The following is a 13,093-nucleotide window of genomic DNA, read 5'->3' on the forward strand; positions in this document are numbered from 1 at the left end:
CTGCTTATACTTTCCTATTTAAGGGGGTTTGGTTCCCACCGTTTAATGTTTTCTTGTTTTGTGCATGCTCCTCCATTAATTTTGCTACTTTCTAGGATGGATCAGCAGCAGACGTAATGTTGAGCTCTGACCTGAAATATTTCTGTTCACATCACATATCTGAAAGATCGTCTTACCCCTAATATACCCAGTCAATCACTACTCCGCAGGTGAAGACCTCTGCAAAAACCAACTTATCAGGAGGTCCATTCCACACAACATAGGAAGTGGACTTTTAGTACTGTGGCATCTACCCTTTAGAATTCCCTCATTTTAAATATTAGGCATCATTTCTGTTATCTTTTCAGCGCCTACTGAAGACCGGGAGATTATGAGAACGGGGAAAAGACAAAACCTATGACATTGTAGTACCACCGATAATTATGGACTAAATAAGTACATATGAACCTGTAGTCCCTCTTCACATACTGACTGTGTTCAGATGTAATATTAAACCATAATTTAGTATTATGTGAATGAGTTTTGGGTTTGTGTATTAAACCCTCCTCTGATGCAACCACAAGGTGGTCAGAAGGATCCTTCCATTTTCAACTAACCATAGTTTGTTGTTCTACCTGATCCGTTGCTTGTTTGGATAAACCATAGTTAAAACTACCCACAGTTCTTAATTTGGACGAAACAACAGAAAGGGTCAGTGCAAGACATTTTGCAGCCTGAGATGGAACAGCAAATAATGGTCCTGCAAGTCAAGCAATTAAATTATGGTTAAATTATTGAAGAATCCAGGGCAAAATAAATACACACACACACACACTTTTCTCTCTTCCTACTTGTAAAAATAGAATAATAATAAAAAATGAAATAACTAGCAATTTGCTAGTTATGCATTACATCCAAAATCAGCTGCCTGTGATGGCTGCCTCACTATACCTAATGGAAGGGTAGAATACACTTCTGATCTCCTCCTCATGGCTGTGCTAGAGGAGAAGGAAGGTGGCTCATGCATATGACACCAAAGTATCCTAACTAAAAACATGAATGCAATAGCAACATCAGTATTTATAACTGATGGGACGCAGATAGCAGCAGCAGGACTATTGCCTTGTGGGAGGTGGATGCTATCTTGACCTCTCCCCTGCCCCCCCCTCCCGAGCCAGCGTGGTGTAGTGGTTATGGTGCTGGACTAGGACCTGGGTTCAAATCCCAATACAGCCATGTAGCTCACTATGTGACCTTGGCTTGGACAGTCACTGCCTCTCAGCCTCAGAGGGAGGCAATGGTAAACCCCCTCTGAATACCGCTTACCATGAAAACCCTATTCATAGGGTTACTATAAGTTGGGATCGACTTGAAGGCAGTCCATTTCTCTCCCCCCCCCCGCCCTTTTCTGCTTTGCCTGAAGAACAGCAACCTGTTGAAGGAATTAGGTTTGTCCAGCTAGCTCTGTCTGTGAAGAAGTGTAGGAACATTAACAGCTGTGGCTGGGTTTTGGGGGGGATATTTATTTGGGGGTTGGTGTTGGTGGCAGGTTGTCCTTGGCAGGGGTCATGCCAGGAAGGGCGGTTGCTCCTTTGGGTGGTGATGAGGAGGGCACTTCTCCATGCGTGACTGGCTAGTTAGCTTCTACATGAAAGATGGGAGGGAGGTGAGTTAACCTGGCTTCCAAATGAGGGGAATGCTGGAAAGCTGTGTTTGTAGTGCCAGCATGACTGCAGCTCATCTATATGATCGTGCCATCTTATTTTCTTTATTGATTTGTACACTTATTGTATCTTTCTGTCGTATTAATACATTCAATGCTTTGGGGGGGGCTTTGGGCCAAAAAGCGGTATATAAACAAAACCACAGCGTAAAATATCTCCAGATCTCGCGGTAAAGAGGAATGTTTTTATTGTGAATTGAAAGCGCTTGGACAGAACCTTTGCTTCCCATGGCGAACCCACATATTTCTCTCATGACACATTTGCCTCAAACATGCCTTGCAGGTTTTTGAAACAATACGAACCCCTGCAAAAACCTGTTTGAGGCAAAACTGGGATGAGTGTATGCATTACAGACAGCAGCAGTCCCTCTTTCAAACTGCCTTAAATTTCCGGGGAGGGAGGAGGAGTCCTATTGTCTGTCTCCATTCCTGAGTGAGTGAGCAAACCGCACTGTGAGAAGAGATCGGTATAGTTCACTAAAACCCTTGTTGATCCTAGTAGTGCTGCAGGCTGTTCTGACAACTCAGGCTCAATCCCCAGAATTTCCTTTTCAGTTCATACCCCATCCTTACGGCTCTCCTCAGCCCTTCTCATTACCCTGGTTAAATGGTGCTGGCCATAGAAAAAGCACACACCACTCCTGCGGCTGTAATTTCGAGACAGCAGGTTCCATTATCCATCCATAACATAACTATCCTACCCAAGTAGTTCTCTATCCAGCGCTTTATTTCTTTACTCATCCGATGCGTGGGCAAGCTTTTGAATTGGAGCCTTTTCCTATTGTGGGCAGAAGCATCAGCAGGAGGTACTGCGCCTGCTCAGTTCCAAACGAGCATGCTCAGTCGCTGCCAAGCCGCGGATGCGACGGGCAACAGATTTCAACATTACAGCGGCCAAGGTTTCGCTGACAAGCGCCTGCGCACGGCAGCTCCATCCAGCAAGGGAACCTTGAATTTCTTTGGGATTCCTGATCTGCAGTGCAGAGCAAAGCGGAGGAACGTCTTGCAGCTGCTGCTGGGTTTGCAAAAGCGATCCAAAAGGGATTTAAAACGGCAGAGACAAGCACGAATCAATTCACTTCTGATTCTTAAGCAGTTCTTAATTATTTTGCTTTTAAAGATCTGAACCGTTCTGTTTCAGCCTTTGTTTTAGGGGACAGCATACACCACAAACTGTAAGTGTTTCTCTGTCCTCCTGGATGTTCAATAGTCTGTACTACCGGGGTTTTCCTTCACACAACTTGAGCACTGATGCAGTGAAATCTAAATAAAGCTCTTTTGACGTTGTGCATTGTGTTATTTGCTAGGAGGAAAGGTTGAGGGCGGCGAGCAGCTTGGAAATAATGACAAAAATGAGTTTTTTGTTGTTTTGGTGAAGAGTATACAGGAGGGAGAAATAGAAAAGAGGCGGGAGGAGGCAATTGCCAGTGGCTTCTAAAACTCTATAAATAGAAGTATTTTTCCATATAAACACAAATCTTTACATACAGATCTGGCAAAGTTGCTGTTTGGACGCGCATAGAGATACTATCCAATGTACAAAAAAGACGGTGTCAATTGGATGTCAGAGCTGTTAGTCCCTTCTTCCTTTTTCTTATCCCTTGCTCTTCCTCGCCCCCCATCAGAGACATTTGGAAGTGAGGGGAGTGATTGAGATGTATCTAGAATAGTGGGCTTGTGTGCCATATATTGGTTCTTAGAAGCTTAAAGTAACATGCTTGGGTTATCTTTCCCCCATCCTCTTTTTTGGAGTGTTTAGAAATCATCTTACCAAACTTGAATTATACCGTTGTTGTTTTTTTGCATGCTGTGTGTTTTTGGTTTTGATTGGGGGGGGATCGAGCGAATCAAGCTGTTTTAAGATAAGAAACGGCATGACCCTAATACTCTGGCTTTTAAAACTGTAACAACCAGCACACCCCGAATAAGGACATCAAACGCGAGTATTGATCTCCAGGTTAATAATTTGCATTTGGTGATTTTTTTTAATGATGGTAGATGAAAGTCTTTATTTCAGCTCACTTTTTAAGAAGCATCAAAGAAAAGGTCATGTTGTTTTTCAGTATGAAGAGATCCTGTGAAAAGATCATGCTTCGCAAGGTCATCTAATCCTTTATTATTATTATTTTTAAAAACCAACTAACTGCTTAGTGTGGTTGTTTCCTTGAGATTCTTGGAATGATCGATTTTCTTTTACTAGAAGCACGCGACTGGTGCACGTGCAGTATATTTTCAGGAACAGAGACTGGTACTGTATTATATATATTTAATGTGTCTGTGTGTGTGAGAGAGAGAAGTGTTTTTGTGCGCGAGAGGAGCTTTTTACCACACAACACTGCTTGGTGGATGTTTGTGGAATAGGACAGGGTGGAGGGAGGAAAAACTGGTCTATCTTCACAAAACGCTAAGAAGCTTGTGAGCCGTATAGGAGACGTAAGAGGGAAAGAGGTTTGAAAGAGACGCGAGGTCGATTTTTCTGGGGGAAATCAAAACAACGGAGAAGCAGGTTGAGGCAAATCTGAAAAAGGACTCGCGCGGCAAGCGGGAGCGTTCTACTCAGCGACGGCTGAGCCAATCAAGATGCGCTGTGATGTCTGGGGGTGGGGGAAGCAACACCAGCCCAGTTCGCTGCAGTGTTACACCTGATTAAGACTGCGGTCCTTGGTGTCTTTCGTTGGGCATAACCCCACCGCACCCCTCCGGATTCAGTGGAACTTCTAAGAAAATGTTTTGTGGCTTGTTTGACTTAATGCCATGGCTGGTTATAGGGGAACCTGCTCCCCACCGAGACAATGCTGTTGGCACGGACTATATAATGAGGAAGAAAGCAATAGCTTTCTGCGGAGCAAGTCTTTTTTTTAAAAAATAAGTACATAGAGTGAAGCGGCTGCACTCCTTCTGCCAACATTGGGAAGATGTGCATTTTGCGTGGGTGGGTGAGGGATTGAAGGGTTCCCATGCAAGGTAGATTTCTATCGCATGAAAGAGAGTTTTGTTTGAGTATGAACGATTTAAAGCAGTTTTGTCACAGCTGCATTAGATATAAAATCAAAAACTAATGCAGTATATTAGGAATATGTTTGACCCGTATCTCCTAGGGATAGAGATAGGTGGAGGAGAGGAGGTGTCTCATTGGAAAAGCCCAGGCACATCCTGACAGGTGAATCTGAATGTGAAGGATGTTGATGGGAAGATCCATTGACAGATGGATTCACACCTCGATTAAGTCAATGGATGGATTTTAGTAAATAATGTCCTTTACTGTTAATCCTAGTGCTGCTGGCTCCAGTGTTTATCCAAAGCCAAAAATGCATGCACCTGCAACGTGCTTCCCTTGTATCCCTTTCCAGAGTATTTGTTTGCCTATTTACACTGGCGAGACTCTATAGTCTATTTACCTCCTTGCACACAGTGTTGCTTTTTAACCCTGCATCAACTTTGAGCACCATCTGCATGCACAAACCAAGCTTTTCTTAAAGGTTGCTCTCTGCACGTACTACTGCAACCCAACCCCCTTTTCTTGATTCATACCATGCCCCCTTGAAGTTTTCATATATATGGATAGATCAAACTTCTTGCCCATCACTTTTTTTGGGGGGGGGCTAAGTCAAGACTATCTTTGTGCATACTGAGCGGGAACACCTTGACTGGGAGATCCCTGATTCCTTGTTTTGCTGGAAAGAAGCTGGCAGACATGAATAATCTCCTTCATCTAACAATTCAGTTCTATCCTATGTTTTTGCCACTCCCATCCTCTATCCGCTGTGCATTCTCCTTCCATGCTTGTTTTGGGATGCAATGGGCATTTTCACTCTACAAAGCACACTGCTCCATTTCTGTATAGCCCATGAACTGCTTATAATGGAGACAAGGATTTTCTAATCCCAGGACATCCCACCAAAACAGCAGATTGAGGAACAGAAGGTGGCAGGAAATGCACAATGCTAACTTTATGTAACTGCAGTAAGGTAGCTGGTCCTGAAGATAAAGGGACAGGAAGAAGGCGGCAGGCAGGCAGGTTGTCGGGCATAACAATTTCTTAGTGGCTGGGAAGAATTTACCAATGAAACTACCAAAGCAACCAGAATCTCTGATTGTATCAAATTCACCTTTTTAATTAAATTGCATCAAGCTCCTGCTTACCGAGTTGATTGTCATACTTTCTCCTCAGTTGACCCCGTTGACCTTGCTTTTAACTGTTCCTTTGCCTTCTCTTAAGAGCATAACAGGCCTGTCATTGATCTCTTGTAAAGCTCACTGCATCAGGGAAAGATTTGAGGGGCTGGGAGAACATAATTTGCACTGCAAATTCATCCCTCACTTAGAGACAGAGCCACCCCTTACTGCAAAGCAGTGGAAAGCAGATGCTTTAGGCAGCGTATTGCAGAAGGGGTGCCTCCAGTCCCTCTCTTCATATGGTTAAAATGAATAAACGAATTCTGGATGAAAATATAGAGGGTGTGGGTGGGAGGTGTCGTTCTGACTTTATCAGGTGTGATCATATCAGCTGCCAGCATCACTTTGAGATGGAACCTCTACAGGGCTTTCATACACATGGCACATAGTAATTTCTTAGCAGCTGTATCCTGCAAAGAGTGGCAGCCCCTTTAGTTTGGAAGTGCCAAAGTCGTCTCCTTTGGTCACTGCAGTAGCAGCAGCAGCAGTGAATGCTCTGTTCTTTAGGCAGCCACTGCAGACTCAGAGCAATGGTGTGTGAACACACCAGGCTGCCTTTCAGCTGCATCTTGCTGCTGCACTCGGGGACTGACTCCCTCTGCAGTATTTTTTTTTTAAACTAATTCCACTTTCTGATGGTCCAGTTTGTTAGATACTATTAGCTGAATTAACATGCCTTCTAATAAGTTGGCACTAAGGAGGCAACAAAGTCACCAAGAATTGTTCTACATTACATGAAGATGCTATAAAAGGGTTACAGTCTTTCATTCCTCCCCCACACACACACACTTCTGCCAATCTTGGAGGCGGGGGGGGGGGGAAGCATTATTCTTTGGCTGCTTTTCACAAAGCCAATTTGGGGAGGGGGAACCAATCAGTGAGCTGCTCATACCCTTTTAAATAAGGTGTTTGGATTATAAGGCACTTTTCTTGATGATTTAACTAGGCAAAGCAGCAGCATTTCATGACACCCATTCTTCAGAGAGGAGGGGTGTAATTTTTCACTAGTCTATGTTTATTATGATGTTTAAGAGACTCCACTGTCTTTTACACAGAAGAATGAGCAGTGAAAGCGGCATCAGTGTGTTATTATAAACCCTTAATAACAGAAAGCAATCTAAAAGGTGAGAAGCTTGGCTTTATCTTTATAAAATGAATTGTGATCAGTCACCAAACTTACAGTGGTTTGTAGCACAATCATTCCCCATCTGTGGCTAACTCTAGAGTTATATAACAGTCTTTTTCATCTTAATATGGGCACAGCTCCTTTGTCAGGATACAATTCTAAAAGATGAAATGAACTCTGCAGGATTGGTTCAACTGAGGGAGAAAAAACATTAACTAAGAAATCATGTATTATTTACCGTAGGGGAATAAGATTCCATTTGAGTCCATCACATCTAGTAAGCTATCCTAAAATACTTGAAGTCACAAGAGAGAGCAAGCACCACTTTAATAATTTAGCCCTTTTCACAATAAGGCCTGCCTTATGCAGATTCAAGTAAGTGTGGCAATAGTCTGTGAATATGACTTTGGGAGGCTGTCTGGGGTAGATGCTTAGGTTGCCAGATCTTTTGCTGTTAGATTAACAATATGCTACTATATACGACATATGAGAATGTATCATATTTGTTGGCCTCTTAAATTATGTGGTTTGTGAATTATGTTTTTTAAAATAGATATACATTGAAATTACTGTCAACTGTGTGACAGGGATGAATGCAGCATCATACATCTGGGAGGCTACAACAGGGCAACCTTTTAATAAGCGAGACATCAAATTGTTGATGATACTTCAGAACATTTGGACAGTTCACTGACACACTGCTTAAAAAAGAGTTGTTAGGAAGTTTTCTAATACAACAAATAATTTCAGCACTGAATTTTTCAGGACATTAAACATTTCCTCTGTTGGAGTGCTGTGTAATCTCACTGCTGTTGGAGTAAATGTCAGGGTGTCTGTTAATCTAAACCTACAGAAAATGTGCTGCATTGTGTCTCTGACAGTTGTTTTGCCCACGGATATATATGGCTATGCCACTTCTTGTACATAAATGCATGTGCATTCATTACCTGAGATGGTGCACAGATAGATACACATGAAGCAGTCCTTACAGTATCCTCATCTTTGCTTTAGAATGACATGGCTTGTAGCCTGCCTTCCTGATCAGGCGGCCTTATTATCTCTATTTTCCAATTGTTTCTGTAGGTTGGGCAGTAATGGACTGATGGCAATCAATGTTTTGCACTGAGTCCCCCCCCCTTGCACACACCTTGATGGTGGTGGATGACTTAGGTAGGTTGTGATACTGCAGTGTAAAATTATACCCTCTTTTATCATTGCATCCTTGGCCTTCTGGATCAGAGTGGTTGAAGCTCCCATCCCTACTGGCCAATAGTGCGTGGCCCTCATTCTGTTAGGCCCAGACTCAGTTTATTGGAAGATCCTTCCTCCTCCCCCTCCAATCTCATGACTCTTATCAGCTGACTTTACCTTGGGACCCTAATTCTCAGCCCACAGCCCTCTCTGCATTGCTTCTTTCAGCCACCTGGCCAGCACCTTGGGCTCTCCCTAATCCTTTTGTTGAGAGTTCACAACTTTTACTGAGGTTAGGCCCTTTGAAGTCTTCCCATAGTTGTCTTCCTCACTGGCCTTTCTTTTGTCAATTCCATGAATTCTCTACCTTTCTTTTCCTCAGAAACCAGCCTCTCCCACTTTCTTTGCCCTGAAGGTCCTGTTTTTCAGCCCATTCTACCACCTTCCATTAGCTACTATTCCTTTGATTTCTCTGTACACTACCATCCTTCCCATTCAGTCTTTCCTCTATACAGTCTCTAGGCCTAACAAATTAAAGTCAGATTATCTTTTCACTTCCATCACAGATTCTGGAATCACTTTATGAGACCTTTATTCCCTGAAAAATTAAATATTTGTGAATATTCCAGAGTAGCACTGCAGAGCGCTCACACACTTATGTAGGGATTAGGACTGCAGTCTAGAATTATGTTTTGAATTAGTATAGCAAGTGTTATAGCTATGTTTTAATGTTCAACAGAGATACTACATTACAGGCAAACTGTCAGCCAATTTATAAGCAGAAACAAATGGTAGAGCTTTTCCTGTACTGTATTACTTCAGACTGCAGGGCAGAGAGTTTGAACCCCAGCATGCTAGTGTTCTATATGCAGGGAGGTGGATTTCTTGCTTTTTGTGGTGGCATGTTCAAATATGCAGACCCCCTAGGTATAGTCTTAAATGGTGCTGTTCAGGACAAGTTTTACCAATTGATTCTTTTGTAATCTAGAGTGACCCTTGATGTTAAACCAAAGCCCTCACTTCATGTGGCTGTTGATAGGCGATTCAGTATTTGGAATAGAATAGAATTAGAGGCTCTGCTTCAAGAAGCATCATTTGTCTGGACTTGCAGATCAAACTCAGTGTGCATCTTATCTGACTAAATGATTTGTAAACATTCTTGGTTTATTATGTTTCCTTGAGGCTTTAGTAGATTACCTGTCACAATAGTTGTGACTGCCACTGTTGTTGCTCTTAGGAGTCTTAACTTGAGCTCCTGTACACACATCACTAGACATTTAATTGCATGACTCTTTTTTCTTTTCTTTTGGTAAACAGGAGGGCTGATTAGTTGGGTTAAACTAAAGAATAATCTTGACATATGGAGCTTTCGACCCTGACTACCCTTCAGGTTACCAGTGGCAATACCCATTTATGGAAGATTGAAAGGTCCTTAATGGACAACACTTAAGAATAATAATCATTTGGATTCTTGACTTTGCAATTACAGTAATTTGCAAAAGTAATCAAACCCCTGACCAACGCTCTCATATTACTGAATGACAAATGGGACATTGTAATTTCATTCTTTATGATATTCTGTATGATATTTTGAAACACTGAAACTCAAAATCCATTGTTGTAAGGTGACATTGGTTTTATGTTGGGAAATGTTTGTAAAAAACATAAAAAACTGAAACATGTTGCTTGCATAAGTATTTAACCTCCACACATTAATATTTGTTAGAGCCACCTTTTGCTGCAATAACAGCTTTAAGTTGTTTGGGATAGGTATATACCAGCTTTGCACACAGTGTCAGAGGGATATTGGCCTATTCTTCTTGACAGATTTGCTCCAAGTCGTTCAGGTTGGCTGGATGTCACTTGTGGACCACAATTTTCAAAGAACTCCACAGATTCTCAATGGGATTGAATCAGGACTTTGGCTGCGCCACTGTAGGGCATTCACCTTTTTGTTGTTGAGCCACTCCAGTGTTGCTTTGGCCTTGTGCTTGGGATCATCGTCCTGCTGAAAAGTGAATTTCCTTCCAAACTTCAGTTTTTTAGTGTACTCTTGCAATATTTCCCTGTTTTTTGCTCCATCCATTCTTCCTTCAGTTTTAACAAGATGCCCAGTTTCTGCTGATGTGAAGCATTCTCAGAGCATGATGCTGCCACTACTATACTTCACTGTAGGAATGGGGTGTCTTGAGGCATAGGCAGTGTTAGGTTTGCACCACACATAGCGCTTTTGAATTTTGGCCCAAAAGCTCTATCTTGGTCTCATCTAACCACAAAACCTTTTCCCTCGTCACAGCTGGGGCACTGTCATGCTTTCTGGCAAACTCTAGATGTGCTTTCAGATAGTACTTTTTGAGTAACGGCTTCTTTCTTGCCACCCTCCCATACAGGCCAGTGTTATGCAGAGCTGTTGATACGGTTAACTGGTGCACCATTATTCCACTCCCAGCCACTGAACTCTGTAGCTCCTTCAAAGTGATTGTTGGCCTCTCTGTGGCTTCTCTCACAAGCCTCCTTATTTATTTTATTTATTTAATTACATTTCTAGACCGCCCTATAGCAGAAAGCTCTCAGGGCGGTGTACAACAAATAAAATCACAATTAAAATATGAGCAAGTGTGGAAAAAAATATATATATAGTACAATTATAAAACATTAATAAAATTGTTCCAGCACTGAGTTTTGAGGGACGGCCTTTTCTTGGCAGTGCCTGGGTGGTGTGATTGCAGCTTCCACTTCCTGATTATTAATCCAGCTGTGCTCACTGGGATATCCAAAGACTTGGATATTATTTGGTACCCTTTTCCTAATCTATGCATTTGTAATACATTATCTCTCACTTCTGTAGAATGCTCTTTGATCTTCATTTTCCTTCAGATCTACAGCCTGACCAATGATCCTTCAACAGTGGGGGTTTTATCCTGACAATGTGATAGCAACTTTAATGGTTCACAGGTAGAGGCCAATGGTAAGATAACTGTGTCCTCTATAGGGCAATTTATTTCATCTGTGTACACTGGGAGCTTCCACAGCACAGGGGTTGAATACTTATGCAAGCAACATGTTTCAGTTTGTTATGTTTCTTACAAACATTTCCCAACGTAAAACCAATGTCACCTTACAATAATGGATTTTGAGTTTCAGTGTTTCAAAATAAAATCTCTTACAGAACGAAATTACAATGTACCATTTGTAATTCAGTAATATGAGAGCATTGGTAAGGGTCTGATTGGTCTGATTACTTTGGCAAGGCACTGTATTTATGGTTACAGTTGCGACTGAAAATAAAATTTCTTATACCAGGGATGGCTAACCTTTGGCCCTCCAGTTGTCATTGGACTCCCATCAGCCCCAGCTAACATGGCCAATGGATGATGGGAGTTGTTGTTCCACAATATATCTGGAGGGCCATAGGCTAGCCAGCACTGTGTTATACTATTCTTTTCTGAACAGTTAGTACAGGTAGATATGTGGGATGAGTGTATTACATACTCACTAATAAGCAAAAAAACCAACCACCCTTGCGGTTTAAGAATGTACCTATAGCCCACAGATATTTCTACCAAACTTTAAAAAGCAGGGAAATTGGGCAGCTGTAGTGAATGCACCAGGGGAGCGGAAAACCTGAACTCCTCTCTGAGATACTGTACTGCCTACAAAGTTGTCAAAATGCAAACACCATTTGGGTTGGTCTTTCACAGTCCAATCCACTTCCTGTGTAGCTTGGAAGAATTTGGTAACATGTGCCTCTGAGCATATGGTGAGTGGTGGCAACACCTGCCATCTCCAAAGATGGAGAATTATATTTTTGCATGTTTCTTGGTGTTCTTCTTACTTTGCTTCTTTCCTGTGTTACTAATGTTTCTACAGAGAATCTAAATCTGTGTCAAATTTATTTTTATTAATTTCAAAGCAGTTTTATTGGTCAGTGTCAGCCTTTTGTGTTTCAAACTGGATGTTATATTCTATTTCTATTTGGGGTTCATTAACATTTGAATCTGAAACTGCAGCCTTGATGCAAAATTAGGCTGATTACAATATGTTGCAGGTTTGATCATTAGCATGCTTATTCAGTGGGATTTACTCCTGTGCAGTTATGCTTAGGATAGGTGAAACTGACCTGGGGGAGGGGGAGGGAGGAAAGTGGAGGAGGGAGGAGATTGGGTAAGTGGGCACTGGGCAGAGGGAAATCCCCTTTCCTTTCCAAAGGAAAACATTGTTAACAACACCATTATTTTTCAGGGTTTCTTCCACTTTTTATTTTACAGTAGGTACATGTAGTCTGCCACCCAAATTTAAACCAAAGCTGCCCCTGGCCACATCCACAGCAGACATTTATTCCACTTTAAACAGTCATGGCTTCCCCCAAAGAACCCTGGGAAGTGTAGTTTGTGAAGGGTGCTGAGAGTCGTTAGGAAATTCCCTATTCCCCTCATAGAGTTACAATCCCTAGAATTCTCTGGGAAGAGGGGTTGATTGTCATGGGAATAGGAGCCTCCTAACAACTCTCAGCACCCTTCACAAGCTACACTTCTCAGGATTCTTTGGGGGAAGCCATGACTGTTTGAAGTTGAATGAATGTCTGGTGTGGGTGTGGCCCCCTGGTTAACCAAGACAAACAGCTGTTAGTCTGGCTTTTAGAACACTGACAGTTGGTTCTTACTGAGCATGAGTGCACTGTCATAGACTCCAATGTTAATTTTCTTAAATGAATTAAAAATCAGCCAGCATCTTTTCTTTTTACTTTTAAACTGCAGAAGATGAAGGTCAGAATATGGGGCAAGGTCACTAATAGGATTACAGGTACTTTCTGAACATGGCTAATTTTTAATTAATTTCAACAAATTATGAGACCATTGACAGAAAAAAGTCCAACAGGGGTCTGGATTATTTTACTC

At 42.0% G+C, this 13,093-nt stretch overlaps 1 protein-coding gene across 1 annotated transcript in view; it reads left to right on the forward strand.

Annotated features, from left to right (window-relative positions):
- Positions 1-2,597: 2,597 nt before the first annotated feature.
- The window catches only part of VSNL1 (visinin like 1), a 180,400-nt gene continuing 169,904 nt past the window's right edge, over positions 2,598-13,093 (forward strand). Inside the window, exon 1 of the mRNA XM_061622631.1 lies at positions 2,598-2,877. The gene's annotated coding sequence lies outside the window, so the exon portion shown is untranslated. The remainder of the gene's footprint in view (positions 2,878-13,093) is intronic.

This window comes from Rhineura floridana, chromosome 4 (genome assembly GCF_030035675.1).
Source record: "Rhineura floridana isolate rRhiFlo1 chromosome 4, rRhiFlo1.hap2, whole genome shotgun sequence".
Classification (NCBI taxonomy): domain Eukaryota; kingdom Metazoa; phylum Chordata; class Lepidosauria; order Squamata; family Rhineuridae; genus Rhineura; species Rhineura floridana.